Source organism: Drosophila subpulchrella, chromosome X (assembly GCF_014743375.2).
Source record: "Drosophila subpulchrella strain 33 F10 #4 breed RU33 chromosome X, RU_Dsub_v1.1 Primary Assembly, whole genome shotgun sequence".
NCBI classification, from domain to species: Eukaryota; Metazoa; Arthropoda; class Insecta; order Diptera; family Drosophilidae; genus Drosophila; species Drosophila subpulchrella.
In genome coordinates this window covers 14,011,118-14,025,082 of record NC_050613.1, presented here as the reverse complement: position 1 = coordinate 14,025,082, position 13,965 = coordinate 14,011,118, and positions in this window count along the sequence as shown.

Sequence of the window (13,965 nt, the reverse complement as noted above, 5' to 3'; positions counted from 1 at the left end):
ACTTCAGTTTGGTGTTCGATATAAAAAAGTGGTTTTTATTGTTATTTCATTTCTAGCGTTTATCGCTCTGGCGGCATCTTTACGCTGACGATTCCGCCAGTATACCCCTCTCTTTCCTGCCAAACTCCCCCTCTCTTTCTGGCCAGCTTTTATGGTTCTGCCTTGAACGCGTGAAATGGAGTAGAAAAATTGTTTTTCTATCAAAGGCAAAATATCGCAGCGAGACTCTCAAGCCCCCCTCCAAAGTACCCCTTCCATTTATATTGTTTTTCCCCCATTTGTGCCCCTCTTTTTTCCATCAATTTAATGCCCACAACTTTTCTGGACACGCGGCTTTAACTTTTAGGTAACTATTTTTTTATATTTTGTTTTTGGTTTGGCCTCTTGGGTCATTCTCCGATGTTCCTGATGCCGCTTGTCCTTCGACCGAACATGTCTGACTTTGATTTGAGCTGCTAATTGAAGTTTCATTTGCTTTCGAGGGGATATCACATATTCCCAAATATATATATACGAACTCTGGAGAGGGGGGCAGAGGTAATCCCCCCCCACTGGTTTATTTGAATTCACTTTGGGGCTGCGTTCTGAGTGCTTCCCTTTCAGGGCAAGTTCAATTTAATTACATTCCCACCTAATGCCTTTAGCTGAAATTTCCAAGTAGAACCGAAGTTGGGATGCGGTCACAGATCTTAAAGATTTAAAATGTTCTAAAGAGTGAAGATTGTGTAAATGTGTGTAATTAATATACCTAATGAAATTAAAATTAGAATTTCTTTAAAATAATTCAATATTCCTTTTAATGTAAATTAATTTACTATACCTTTCTTAATGATTTAATAATTTACTACTGTTACCTCCTAAGTATAAGCCACCTTACATAATATTAAATTTTTGATCACTGAAATTATTGTAGGATTATCATAAGATCTATTTATTGATATTTTCTGGGGAACCTTACATCTCATACACACTGGGCTTAATTGTTCTTTTGTTTGGCTTGTTGGAGATACCTTCCCTTCCCTTGTCTTACTTCCCGCCGACTGATGAGCTTTTTATGATAATTTGTTTTGACAAATTTTTTAAGTTGCAAATTTCGTTAGCAGAAGTTGGCGAGATGGCGACACGGAGACAGAAAGAGATACAGATGCAGTTGCGGATGCAGATACATTGTGCATTCGGTGAGCCATATGTTTGTCTAGGGTTGCCACGCACACATATGCCGCACATCCTGGTTGCCGCCCCTTCGCCGTCGTCCTGAAAGTCCTGTGTTTGTTTCCAGTTTACTTCTGCCGCGTCTGCATTGCGTCTTTTGTTATTATTACATTTTCATAAATGCAAAAGATACAGATACACACACTCGTTGATAAATTCAGCAAAGTTTTGTCTGCCATGCGGCTCGTTAGCTTTTCGTCCCTCGTCCTTCGTCCTTCCCCCTGCCCCCTTCCCCCTTTATACGCATGAAAAATTGCCTCCAACTGCAGCGCTGAAATAAGATATTTCAATTTTGTATTGTAATTTCAGAACTTAAAATGTAATTTTTGAAGACATAAGGGAGTCCATTGTGTGGAGCACCCTCCCCTTTCGTTATCCCTGCCCTTATCCTGCGTTTTGTTTCCTGCTCCCCTTTGTCCCTTATTCCTTTCAACTTGGGCTCCTAACTTCTTCCGAAGTGAACCCTTGTGTCTGCTGGATAGATGGTTCAATATATATATATATAAAAGCCAGACCCAGTCAAGTGCACGGAAAACAATTTACTTTTTGAGTTAAGGCAGCTGAATTGAATTGTTTTAGAAATTGCATTTAATATTTATTTGTTTTAAAGCTTATATGGCTCCAAATATAGCTGATGTCAATAATAAATTATCGATTCATATAAGTAAAATATTTTCTAATTAATACTCACTTTGTTAATATTAAAATGGCGTTTTTTATGAAACGCAAATGTGGTTTAAAAGTCAATTAAAGTATATACTCATGAACCATATTTTACATATGTTTCTACATTTCCTCACTGTGTTTAACCCACCCTTGCCCCGGCTTAACCCCTTGCCACCCCCAATTGTTGCTTCTCTTTGGGAAATTATGCAAACAGGCCAAAAAACGACGGAACCTTAGACAAGAATGAGATGTCTCTTCCTGCTCCTTCCGCCGGACTGGGTTTTTGCCCTGTAATAAAGTAGCAACTGCACAACCACCCAACCACCCAGCCACCCACCTTGTTATAACTGCATAGGCGGCACTTTTTATGCCCGATACCCTGGAAAAAGCCGTAATAAATTTACCTATATTTGCCCAAGTTCACCTGGCTGAAATTTAACTAATAAATTATGTATTCGTAGGTAAAATCTATGGATTCTAGTCTATATAGCCAAACTACACTCATTTATATTAAGACTATCTTTGGAAATATTAGTGGTTTTTAAAAACAAAATAGTTATTTTGTATTTGAAAAAGGTTGCTTATTTATAAATGATAAAACCTAAAATATAGCTTCTTCGCCAAAAAAACGAACCATTATTTATAACTAAAAGCAATAATAAATAATATTTAAGTCTTAAAGAATATTTTTTTAAAGTAATTTGTAAAGGATTAATTTTCGAGTAATTACTGACTTTCTCCAGTTTTCTAGAGGGTCTCCGCGGGGTCGGTATTGCCCCACTCGTAACTGTCGCATTTTAACTATTTTATGACCGACGGGGGGCGGCAGTCGGGAGGGGGGCGTGGCATTTGTGGGGTTGCCGCCTTAGGGTTGCCTGCACGGGCTCAAGTTTTTGGCAGCGCTTAAGAACTTAACACACAATGCCAAAATGTGCAGGCAACAAAAGGGGGCGGAGTGGCGGGTCTGCCACGCCCCCCCCTGGCACAGCACACGCAAAAGTTTGCAGTAGTCACCGCTTTAACCCCCTTTCCCATTCCCGCCCCCCTTTAACCCACTGAAACCCCACCACTGGTGACAAAGCTGGCAGCGTCGTGTGTTGTAGGAAATGAGCCAAATTATGGCAAATTGTTGGCAAAAGTATTTAAAATGAGTTTATTTTCGAAATAAAAACTTCTGGTTGTGAACTTGTGGGCGGAACTTTTGCGGGTGCGGGTGCGAGTGCGGACTGCCGCCGCTAGGTGGCGCAAGCCGATGATGATGGCAGTGGCCATGGCAAACTGGCAACTCGCATGAGACAATTAAAATGCCATTAGACAAGCAACTGCATAAATGAGTGAATCAGTCGAGCGGCCCGGGGCTAAATTTTCGAGCCGAGTTCGGATGAATCCGGGCGAGCTGAACTGAACTGGGATGGGATGAGCCGTTCTGAGCCAAATTAATGGCCAACAGAGCGCGGAAGCTGTCGAAAAATGGATTTAAATCATTTGTCGAATCACTCGAAAATTAAGTGCGAATGGCAACGGACTGGATGTTTTAGTAGTGGCCTATTTTGCTTGGTTGGCCATATCTTCATTTGGTTGTTAGCTGTTTAGTTCTATAATATTTTTTTAAATGAGTAAGCCGATTGAATCTTACAAAATACATGCGATTTTTTCCATCACATATTTATAGAGCAAATCCATTAAAAGTTTCCATTCTATTCATATTTCCAGGCTCTTAGGGTCCCCCTGCAATTTAAATAAATTTATTTGCACTTCACTTCGACATCACTTAACTGCCCAATTACTTTTGAATATTCTCACCCACACAATGGAGCCGAGGACAACTGGCTGACAAACCCTCCATTTGGGGGTTGTCTTGTTGGCTGTAGTCAGCCCCTCCTAATCCCGATCCAAATCCAGATACAGAAACTGCAGACCACACAATTATGACTTGTCTTTGGGCGACCTTAGCTGTAAAACAAAAATGTTGAAAAGCATAACAACAGAATGTAAATCCTTTCAATTGAAATGTTACGTTCGAGGGGGAAAAGTGGGGCAGGGGACAGAGGGGGTGGTGCTGAGGGTGGGGGTGGGGTGGCTCGGTAGCAGATTTTCCTTGTTTGCTGGCTGTTAAGTTATTGTTACTGGTGCCAACTGGCTTAGCGAGTTGACTTCGTCTTTTGGGTGGGTGGCAGCACCACCCAGCAACCCAACCACCCAGCAGCCCAACCACCCAACCACCCTCGTCCATAAAATCCCCCTTTGGATAGTCGGCAGTCCTGAGTTCAAAGTGTGAGTACATGGGAAAAAAGCAGCTATGAATACATATTTCTGTCTTGCTTAGATACTAGGGTCTTGAAATCACTTAAAAAGGTATCTAAAAGTATGCAACAATATATTTAGGGTCTCTTGGAAAAATCACTAGGGCTTTCAAATCCCTTACAAAGGTGTCCTAAAGTATGCAACAACTTATTTTGGGTACGGACAAAGTTTCATTTTTCATTGCATACTTTTAGACACCTATATAAACGATTTCAGAAGCCCAGGTGATTTTAGCATTATATTCTTAAATATAGTAACATTTTTTGTATGTATTATTTTAATAGCTTAAATCGTTTAAGTACTAAATTTTCTTTTTTTCCGTGTACTCTTCATATTTTCTATTTGTGTTTCTCCTTCATGCACCCTATATTTTCCCTCGTTTTCCCCTCAACAAATGTGTGTGTGTGTCAACTGGCTTAAAGTTGTGCGTGGATTTGTTTGCTAATTCCATGGCAAGGCATTAGCATAAAATTGTGCACATAAAGCGCCACTTCAGCTGCCACTTCTACTTTCTCGTCATCTTGTTCCTGGGACTCGCTTCATCATCCTCAGTGTTTGCCAAATCTCATTTGCAGCTCATCAACAGGTGCAGTCCCTAAAAAGTACAAAAAGAAACCGAATCGCGAACGCCGAAATTGGACAGCAAACAACAAAAGAAGAGCAGTGACGAGCCAAGGCCCAAAACCAAATTGTAAATGCCCTTATAACGAAAATAAACAGGCTTATCCAATAAAAATACTACATATCGATAGAATTCTATCAAGTTCTTTGAGCAGTTATAAATTTCTTAAAGTTAAGATTAACTTAAAAATGTAGTAGTTTCTTTGTTATTTCTTGACATCTTTTTTATGGACTCAAGAAAGTAATAGAGTAATACGACAGCTCAGAGCAATGAGGCAAAGTGCCAAAGACAAACGAAATGAAAGTGATAGAACGAGCAAAAAAAACACTGTCCAAGATGTTAAGATTACACTGAAATTTAGCAGAAAAGGAATCTTTGAGATAATAGATTTGTCAAGAATTAGCTTATAAATATGGAATAATAAAGTATAAAACATATAAACTTGTTTTAGATACGTAGTTTGGTGTTAACTAAAATGAAATACAATAATAATAGAACATATATTGCAGAATTGAGATATTATTTCAGTCATGCAAATATGATTTCAAAGTAAGTTATTCATGGTTAGATGGCCTTTTAAGAAGTGATCAAATATGACGTGTAACTTATGTGTGGATTACATAGGTGTTCAGCTATAGTTATCCTATATCCCTGTTGACTTGAGGCATTGGCTAAAATGTTTTGGTCCTGAGAGCATTATCCATATATTTCAAGATTGACGTATTCTCAGGATTCCTGCCCTCAAAAGGTCTCTTTTTTTTCGAGCGTAATGCTGAATCAACAGAGCTGTCATCTTGGACAATCCTCGGAGCCATTTCGGCGAGTGTTTGCCTGTTTTCCTGAGCCTAGTGATGGCGTCCTTGTCCCCGCATCCTGGCAAGTCCTCTCTCGTCCTTCCCGTCCTATTCTCTTGTTCTCAGAGTCTCCCGACTGGTAACAAAAACCCAGCGTGAGATAGTTAATTTGTTTTCACTTCAGCAACAAGAATATCATCCACAATCCCCTGGCTGCCCGGTCCCCCATTATCACCACGCTCTCACCCCGCTTTCACCCCTCTTTCGCCACCCCTTTGGCCCCCTTTCTCCGCCACTTTCTTTGGCCCTTAGCCGCTCACCACTTTTGGCTCATTTATTTTCAGTTTGACGCCTGAGCGCTGCTTATTTGCACAACAATACACAGCAGTAAGAGTGTCGAAGGGACGGCACTGCAAGGGGGGAAAAGCGAATGGTGCACTGAAAAAAAATCGTAATATATACAACAACAAAAATAAACAAAAATGCAAGCCGATGTTTTACATTTTAAAATGTACTATAATGGTGCAAATAAAAAATACAACACATAAAACAGGAAACAATAAGCAAAAACATATCAAAAACATTACAGTTTGGCATATTTTCCTCTATTGTTCTAATAACGAATATTGGATATAGTAATACGATGTGAAAGATTTTTTTTGACGAAGATATGCACAAGATAAAATAGTATTTGATAAGTTTTATGTTGATATCTTTAAAGGGAAAGTTATACTATTTTTAGTATAGGTACTTTATGTATCTTAAGCCCAAAAAGAAAATGTGGCTTTAAAAGATTGAGATGGAATATGGAATATTATTATTTTCCACAGAAATTAGTATGCTAATTTCTTATCAATATAAATTTAAATATTATTATTATATTATTTTAGGAGGATAACAAAAATAAAAAAAATAAATGGAAAACATTCAGAGATCCTGTCGACTTAAATCTGTTGAGAAAGATGTTCATCAATCTTAAGCACATATAACTAGCTTTTGAAAGAACCCCCAACTCTGCGATTTCTGCCAGTGTAGCCATTGAAGAGTGGCTGGCAGCGAGGGGAGGCCGAGAAGTAGCCGCTGTCAAACTTATCAAATGGCGACGCGAAGTAAAAAGAAAAGATTGCACAAATGAAGACAACACAAGGGTGTAGTCGAAGGGGGGCGGGGTTGAGGGAAGGCGTTTCCGACAGGCAGTTGACAATTGCGAAAAAATAAAGAAGTGCCAAGGATGCGGAGCAGGATGAGGAGCTGGAGATCCTGGGAAGTAACAGAGAGATTGTTACAAAGCAAAATTAAAAACGCAAAAACAAAGGGGGTTTCTTGATGGTGATTCGGCAGTAAGAGGGGAGCAAGACGGGGGTTGGATGGTCCTCTGAAGGGGGTTCAACTCAAAATGTGGAGCAAGTGGCTGCAAAGTTTTATGGCAACACCGAAAGGAGGCCTTCGTCCTGTCCAGTCGCAAAATTGTCACCAGTTTCTGTCACGGCTGCAAAATGTTTCAATTTGCCATTTTATCCCAGCGACAATTGTTGTTTTGTCCCGTCTTGTTTTGTGTTCTGGGTGGGTGTTGTGGGGCCTTTCCTTTCGGTTGGCTCACTGACATATTTTAATTAAATTGTTTGCCGAGCTGAACGCCTCGCGAACGATCCCCGAAAATCATCAGCACTTTATGAGAGGGATTTACTTTATTTTGAAAGTAAACCCTTAAGAGGGCTGCTGAGAAAAATAAGTTATAGAGGCTTAAAGGACTTGGCTTGCTTTTCAAATGAAGCAGAGGATAGATCTAGGATAAAGTAGGATTGACATATTTCCAAGGACTAATTATGCTGTATTTTTCAATAAAGTGTAGAACATAGTTTTAATAAACGTTTCCTGTTTTTAGTTTAACCAAAGCAGCTTTTCAATTGTTCCCAACACTTCAGCCTATTTTTTTCCAACTCAAATTTAATTTCTGTATTTCATTCTCTTCTTATTGTGCCTCCATGTTTCGCAACTCCCCGTTTATCCTTCCATTGTTCGGTTATGTACAGTCTGCGTCATTGTTATCATACTATCTGTACTTACTCCGTACTCTCCCTGTTTTTCACTGTTCGCGGATATTTTGAATAGCAAGAATAGCACCTTTCCCCTTGGAATTTACCTCTGGTATTTTCCATTGTTTGCAAATACACTAATACAAATTTTATATATTTAAAAATATTTAAAATGCTAGGAAAATTTAAAGGAAAGATCTATATAGTTGCTTACCGTTTGAAATATACAAAGTATTTTGACTATAAAATCTGTAAAATATCTCCATACTATAATCCCTACTTTAAGATTATAATATATTTTTTGACGTGCCTGCATGCTCAGATCAATGAGATAAAATATATTTTATAATGTATACAGCAAAACAAAGGGGCACATACCAATTGCCATGGACCCACAGACCCGACCATATATTAGGAGAATTATGAGAGGTCCGCAGTTCCGCGACAGCCCCCGAATTCCCCGATTTCCGTGGCAACTCTCGATATTAATTATGCACTCGCATTCAGCGCTAAATTCGCAGTGTTCAAACATTTTACCATTTTCGGCAAACGAACAATTAAAAGGCCAACATTTTTGGGAATGGAGCTGTTGGCATTTGTGATTATTTGATGGCCAATAGTGTAATAAACCGCTGGAAATTTCCTCTATTGCATTTGCCAATTTTGTGATTACCCCGCCACGCCCACTGGGCTCTGCCTTCAACACCCTACATTTTTGCCATGCTTAAAATGGCTCATTAACAAATTGTGGGCCAAAATCACAAGCCATTGAAAATAGCTTAGAAATATCTACTATTTACATTCTATGATTTTATAATTCTAGGTTGCGTACCTTACGATTTCTAAGCTACACCATTTACCTAATAATATTAAGTTCTTTAAATTAAATTCTTTAAATTTAAATTTTCTGAAATGCCTACGGCAAAATCAAGGGATAAATAATCCTCTGGTGAAATAATGAAGAAGCAAAAGAAGGATATTGGCGACGAAGTGAGCCAGCTAAGATAAATAAACAATGAAAGACATAAAAAACAAAGCAAAGAAAACAGAGTCGAAATGATTTTCTAAGTAAGTGCAAATTGCGTTTTAATTAAAAATGTAAAAATAAAATACACAACTAGCGAGGGCCCAAAAAACAACACTACAAAAAATAATGAAAATAAAACAAGACACAAAATGAAATGAAAAGGCAAAAAAACGAAAATAAAATAATAAGACGAGAAGAAAAACAAGGAAGAACGCTATAGTCGAGTACCTCGACTATGAGATACCCGTTACTCAGCTAAAGGGACCAAAGGAAAATGGAGATATGCAAGCAGCAAAGCGAGATTGAAATGCGCCACCTACCGGCGGTAGACAGATTTAAGCGTTGTGGGCGTTAGAGTGGGCGTGGCAAAGTTTTTTTTGAATCAATCGATAGGTATTGACAAGACCAATACATTTCAGTTAAAATTTTTTATCTAGTATGGAAATTGTGGGCGCCACAGGCTTGGGCGGTTTGTGGGCGTTAGAGTGGGCGTGGCATATTCGCGTGACAAATTTGCGCTGCGCTCAAGCCTACGGAATCTAAATCTGAAATCCCATTTACTTATCTTTGATATTTTCCGAGATATCCGCGTTCATATTTACGATTTTTTGAAGTTTGTGGGCGGTTTGTGGGCGTAAAAGTGGGCGTGGCAAACTTTTTTTGGGTCAATCGATAGGTATTGATGAGAATAATACATTTCAGTTAAAATTTTTATTCTAGCATGAAAACTGCAGGAGCCACAGTTTTGGGCGGTTTGTGGGCGTTAGAGTGGGCGTGGCACTCTGCTGAAACAAACTTGCGCTGCGTAAGAAGCTCAGGAATCTGCACGCCTAATCTCAATAGCCTAGCTCTTATAGTTTCCAAGATCTCAGCGTTCATCCGGACGGACAGACAGACGGACAGACGGACAGACGGACAGACGGACAGACGGACAGACGGACAGACGGACAGACGGACAGACGGACATGGCTAGATCGACTCGGCTAGTGATCCTGATCAAGAATATATATACTTTATGGGGTCAGAAACGCTTCCTTCTGCCTGTTACATACTTTCCGACGAATCTAGTATACCCTTTTACTCTACGAGTAACGGGTATAATAATTAAAATTGGGAAAAGTAAGTTGGAGATGTCTTTCCGCCTTTCCGCCTGCCTCGGTGACAGCTGCTTTACCCCCCCAAAACCAACCCCCCCCCCCCCCATGATTTTTCAACCATTTTTCGCGCTTTTCCGCGCTACGTGCCAAAGTATTAACTCACTCTAAGCTGGCAAAACGCGTAAACGTCACAATTCCATTTATTTTTCGTATTTATATTTTCTTCGACTGGGCCCCGCCCACCTAATGGGCCGCCCATTTTTCGCTTTTCCGGCACTTTTCCTGTCTCTCTATCATTTCGCCGCCTTATCAGCATACCACATCCCCAGCGTAAGCTCTCGATTGGCCTGTGAAAAATTATTTGACAAACAGTTTTCCGCACGCGTTTTTCGCTGGCGCTTTCCCTTCATTTTCCTTGCTTTTCCCTTTTGGCGCAACAATTTTTTTTTTCCGCGGGGCTGAGGCATAAAAATGCAAACTTTTTAATTGGGTTTTTGTGTGATCGCATTTGGCTAAGGCTTGCTCTGGGGGTTTAGGGAATTTTCCGGGGGCTGGAAAATTCCGGCTCGCGGGGGGAGGCGGGTTCATTGAATTGGTAAGTCCGCGGGCCCGAAAATCCCCGTTGATGGCAGCCATTTGACGTCGCCAACTGGTGTGCTCGAAATTTTAAGCCGCTTAGCTTGACCAAAACTTCCTCACACCAAAAACACGGCCAAAACCCCTTGTCCGCCCTTCGCCAAATGCAAAAAAATAACTAAAACCGTTACCAAAATTAAAGGCAACACGCCTGGGGCAAAAATTAAGATGGCTCAGCTTAAAATTTTGACAGCTTCATGTACTGCACAAAAATACAACGAGCCCATTGACATTTTTTAAAATTAAAAATAAAATAGTAAACAAATTTCCCAACAAATTTGGGATGAAAATACATAAGAGTATATAAGTTCTACGAATGCAGAAAGCTAATTCTGTTAAACTAAAATAATTGTAATTGATCAACAAATATTTTTTAGTGCCTTACCAAGAGAATCAATTCATATATTATAAATAAAGGGAATTATTGAATTCAACTTAGACAGCAAAAAAAAAAATTTAAGGGTTAATGGGTTTTTTATCAAATGATGCCATCATAAAATTCATATGTTATATACCAAAAAAATATTAATATAGGGATAGTTGGCATTAAAAAGGGAGAATAATTCAGGCTTATTGTTATTATTATAATTATCTTGGAAAATCGACTTGTACACACATCAACAGGGAGCCTTCTCTATATCACAAACAGCTCCAAATATACTTGATATAGGGCGAATTCCCAGAGACGGGCCTCTTGGCTGGCTGTCATAAATGTAATTGAACTATGTATTTATTGATTAAGCAATTAGTTGAAATTACACAAAGCACACAAAAGATACATCTCCACGCAGCTAGTGCCCAAGTGTGGTGTTAGATTTGGCTGTGACTGCGACTGTGACTCCACTAACCCACTGGCACTTGCACCACTCGCAATCGCACCACTCGTCTGCCTTTTCGGTGGTTGTGGCCCTGTGTAAACATACGCAATATCCACACAGCCGAGGGGAGATGGGATGGCATAGGATAGGATAGCCATGGGTCCCGACTATACGGCTACACGGACATATAGCCATGTGCTATTTATGCCCGGCACACAGCACAAACACCAGACTAACTGACTAAAACCAGAGCCCCTCGCTGGGTGGCAAATAACTTACTCGGAGTCCACATTTTTTCAGGCAACGAATAACAAATGGTTTATGAGCTGGTTTAGCATATGCCCTATAGAAGGGGTCTTTACTATAGCACCCTAAGAAATGGCAAAGATCGGTACATGTTCAGGGTACATGTTTTCTTTAGTTTATTTTGATTCTTTTATTTGAATGCCATAATTATATTATCTTATATAAATGCATTACAATATTATATATATATATATGTATAGCTCATATTGTAGCATACTATTACAATATATATTTCTTAAGTTTAAATTCAAAATACTTTTATAGGAATTAAGTTCCTGAATTAAAGTTTTCATATTTTGTGGAATATGAAGTAAAGCAACCACTATTTTTTCTATTTTTGTATTATTTAGGTAAGTAATAAACTGTAATTTGTGTGTATTTATAGACAAGTACTATAAGTCTTGTAGGTAAATATCCATTACAATAAAAAACATTATAAAATGATATTATAAGTGTCAGCGCATATTAAATATAGAGCATTCCCATACCGTTTAGGCCAAGATCGCTGGCTGGTTTCCTTGTTTGCATTCGCTTTGTCGGCTTTAACTGGCGGCGCTTTAATTGCCGGCGGGGGGAGGGGCCTGGGCATGGGCATGGCTGCCAGGGACGGTGGGAAAGGCAGAAAAAGAAGGGGTCAGAAGCAGCAGGATGTCGGCGAAAGCCAAGCTAAGGAATCGACTCCCATGGCAGCGAATTCCCTTTGGCTTTTGGCTCGCATGTGTTGCCATCGATTTGGCCGTTTAACATCTATCGCCTCGGGTTGGGGCAACAGAGGGTTAAGGCGCAGGGGAAGAAGCAGCAGCCGTAGCAGATCAATATATATGTCCAGCAATTTTGCACATTTTCCACTGCGTGTCACCTGTGCAGCTCAGATAAATGGCCAAGAACTTAGGATACGACACGAAGGATATTTAACCCGTTTAGCCAATTTTCAAATATTCTTGCATCGATTTTCGGTCATTGTTTATTCAAGCCCTAACTTAGCAAATGAAATAGGCTTACAAAACTAAAAATCTTTATGAAATCAAATAATATATGTTGTGGTTCTAATATTATAAATTAGGCATTAAATCTTATTTCATAATTATCTTTCTTTCTTTTTAATTATAAATATTTAACAAGGATCAACATATGTTCTTTGTCTTCTTGATATTCACAAAATGTTTTTCTGGAAAGAAAGAATTTTGTCTGCTCTTTAAGAACTAAAAATGTCTTAAAGCTTGCTGATCACATTGGGTTAAGGGTATTTTGCGGACAAAAGGATTTCAGGGGCAGGAAGGGCTCCTCTAACTGCCGCAAAAGTTTCGCAGCCAGTGGCGATTTGTCGATTTATGTGCTGTGAATTGAAATGCAGCCAAGAAAATGCTTTAATGCAAAGCCAGTCCGATGGGCGGAGAGGCGGAAGTGGAAAAGTGGGCGGGGCCGTTGGCGGTGTCACCTGCTAAGCCAGTGTCCTCCTGGGTTATTAGGAAGCCATCCGCCTCACCCGAAAATCCCCAATCGATCTATCTACCAGCACTTGTTTTATTATCTACCAAATTTTGGTGAAAAAAATAAGGAAACAAGACGAGCTGGAGAATGGCAAAGCGCTGAAGCGTTAGCGACATTGTTGACCATGGGCAACATGGGTTAAGGCGGGGGCTTAGGGGGCTCAAAAGGGGGGCGTGTTTGACCCCAGCTGGTCCGCTGGCTGTCCAACTTGTCGCTGCGATGATTAATGGCCAGCAAACTGATAAATCAACTTTGTCGCTGTTGCTGTCACTGCACAAACACGCCGCAAAATGCTGCGCCCCACTAATGCACTGCGAGAAAATATTTCAATTACCTTAAATAAGCTTGGCAATTCAAGCGAGCTATGTTTTATATATTCACCAACTGTTGTATATGAAATATTAGCAGACAACACTTATCTAATCATTAACATTGCGTATACGATAAGTAAGCTCACAAGTTAAAGAAAATAATATAAAATTCAAATACATCTGGGAATTGTTTTTAATCTTAAAACATTCTAACAATACCCTTCTAAATGCTGAATAAATATATAAAAAAACTTAAGTGATAAATTAATTTTCAGAGTAACAAAATATTATTAAGCTAAGGATATATAATTCCTTGAACTTATTTTAAAGTAAATAAGCTGGAAATTTTTTCCAGTGCATAAGCGCTTAGAGGGGGTATTTGAGAGGGGCTCAAGAGGGGGGTTCTTTCGGTGTGCCCCACATTCCTTGCATCGTTCCCGGCTAGAAATTCGATTCGTTTCAATTCGTTGCGGCTCACTTGAGTTTTAGCTAATGTTCGATATGGCCACGCCCTCGGCAGGCCTCCCCAAACCCCCCCTTTCGCCGCCCCTGTGTGCAGCAGGGGCGCAAGCGACATATGCAAACATGACCATTTTGAACGTCGTCCTGCTCCGATGACCCCCAACCCCGCAACCCCGCAACCCC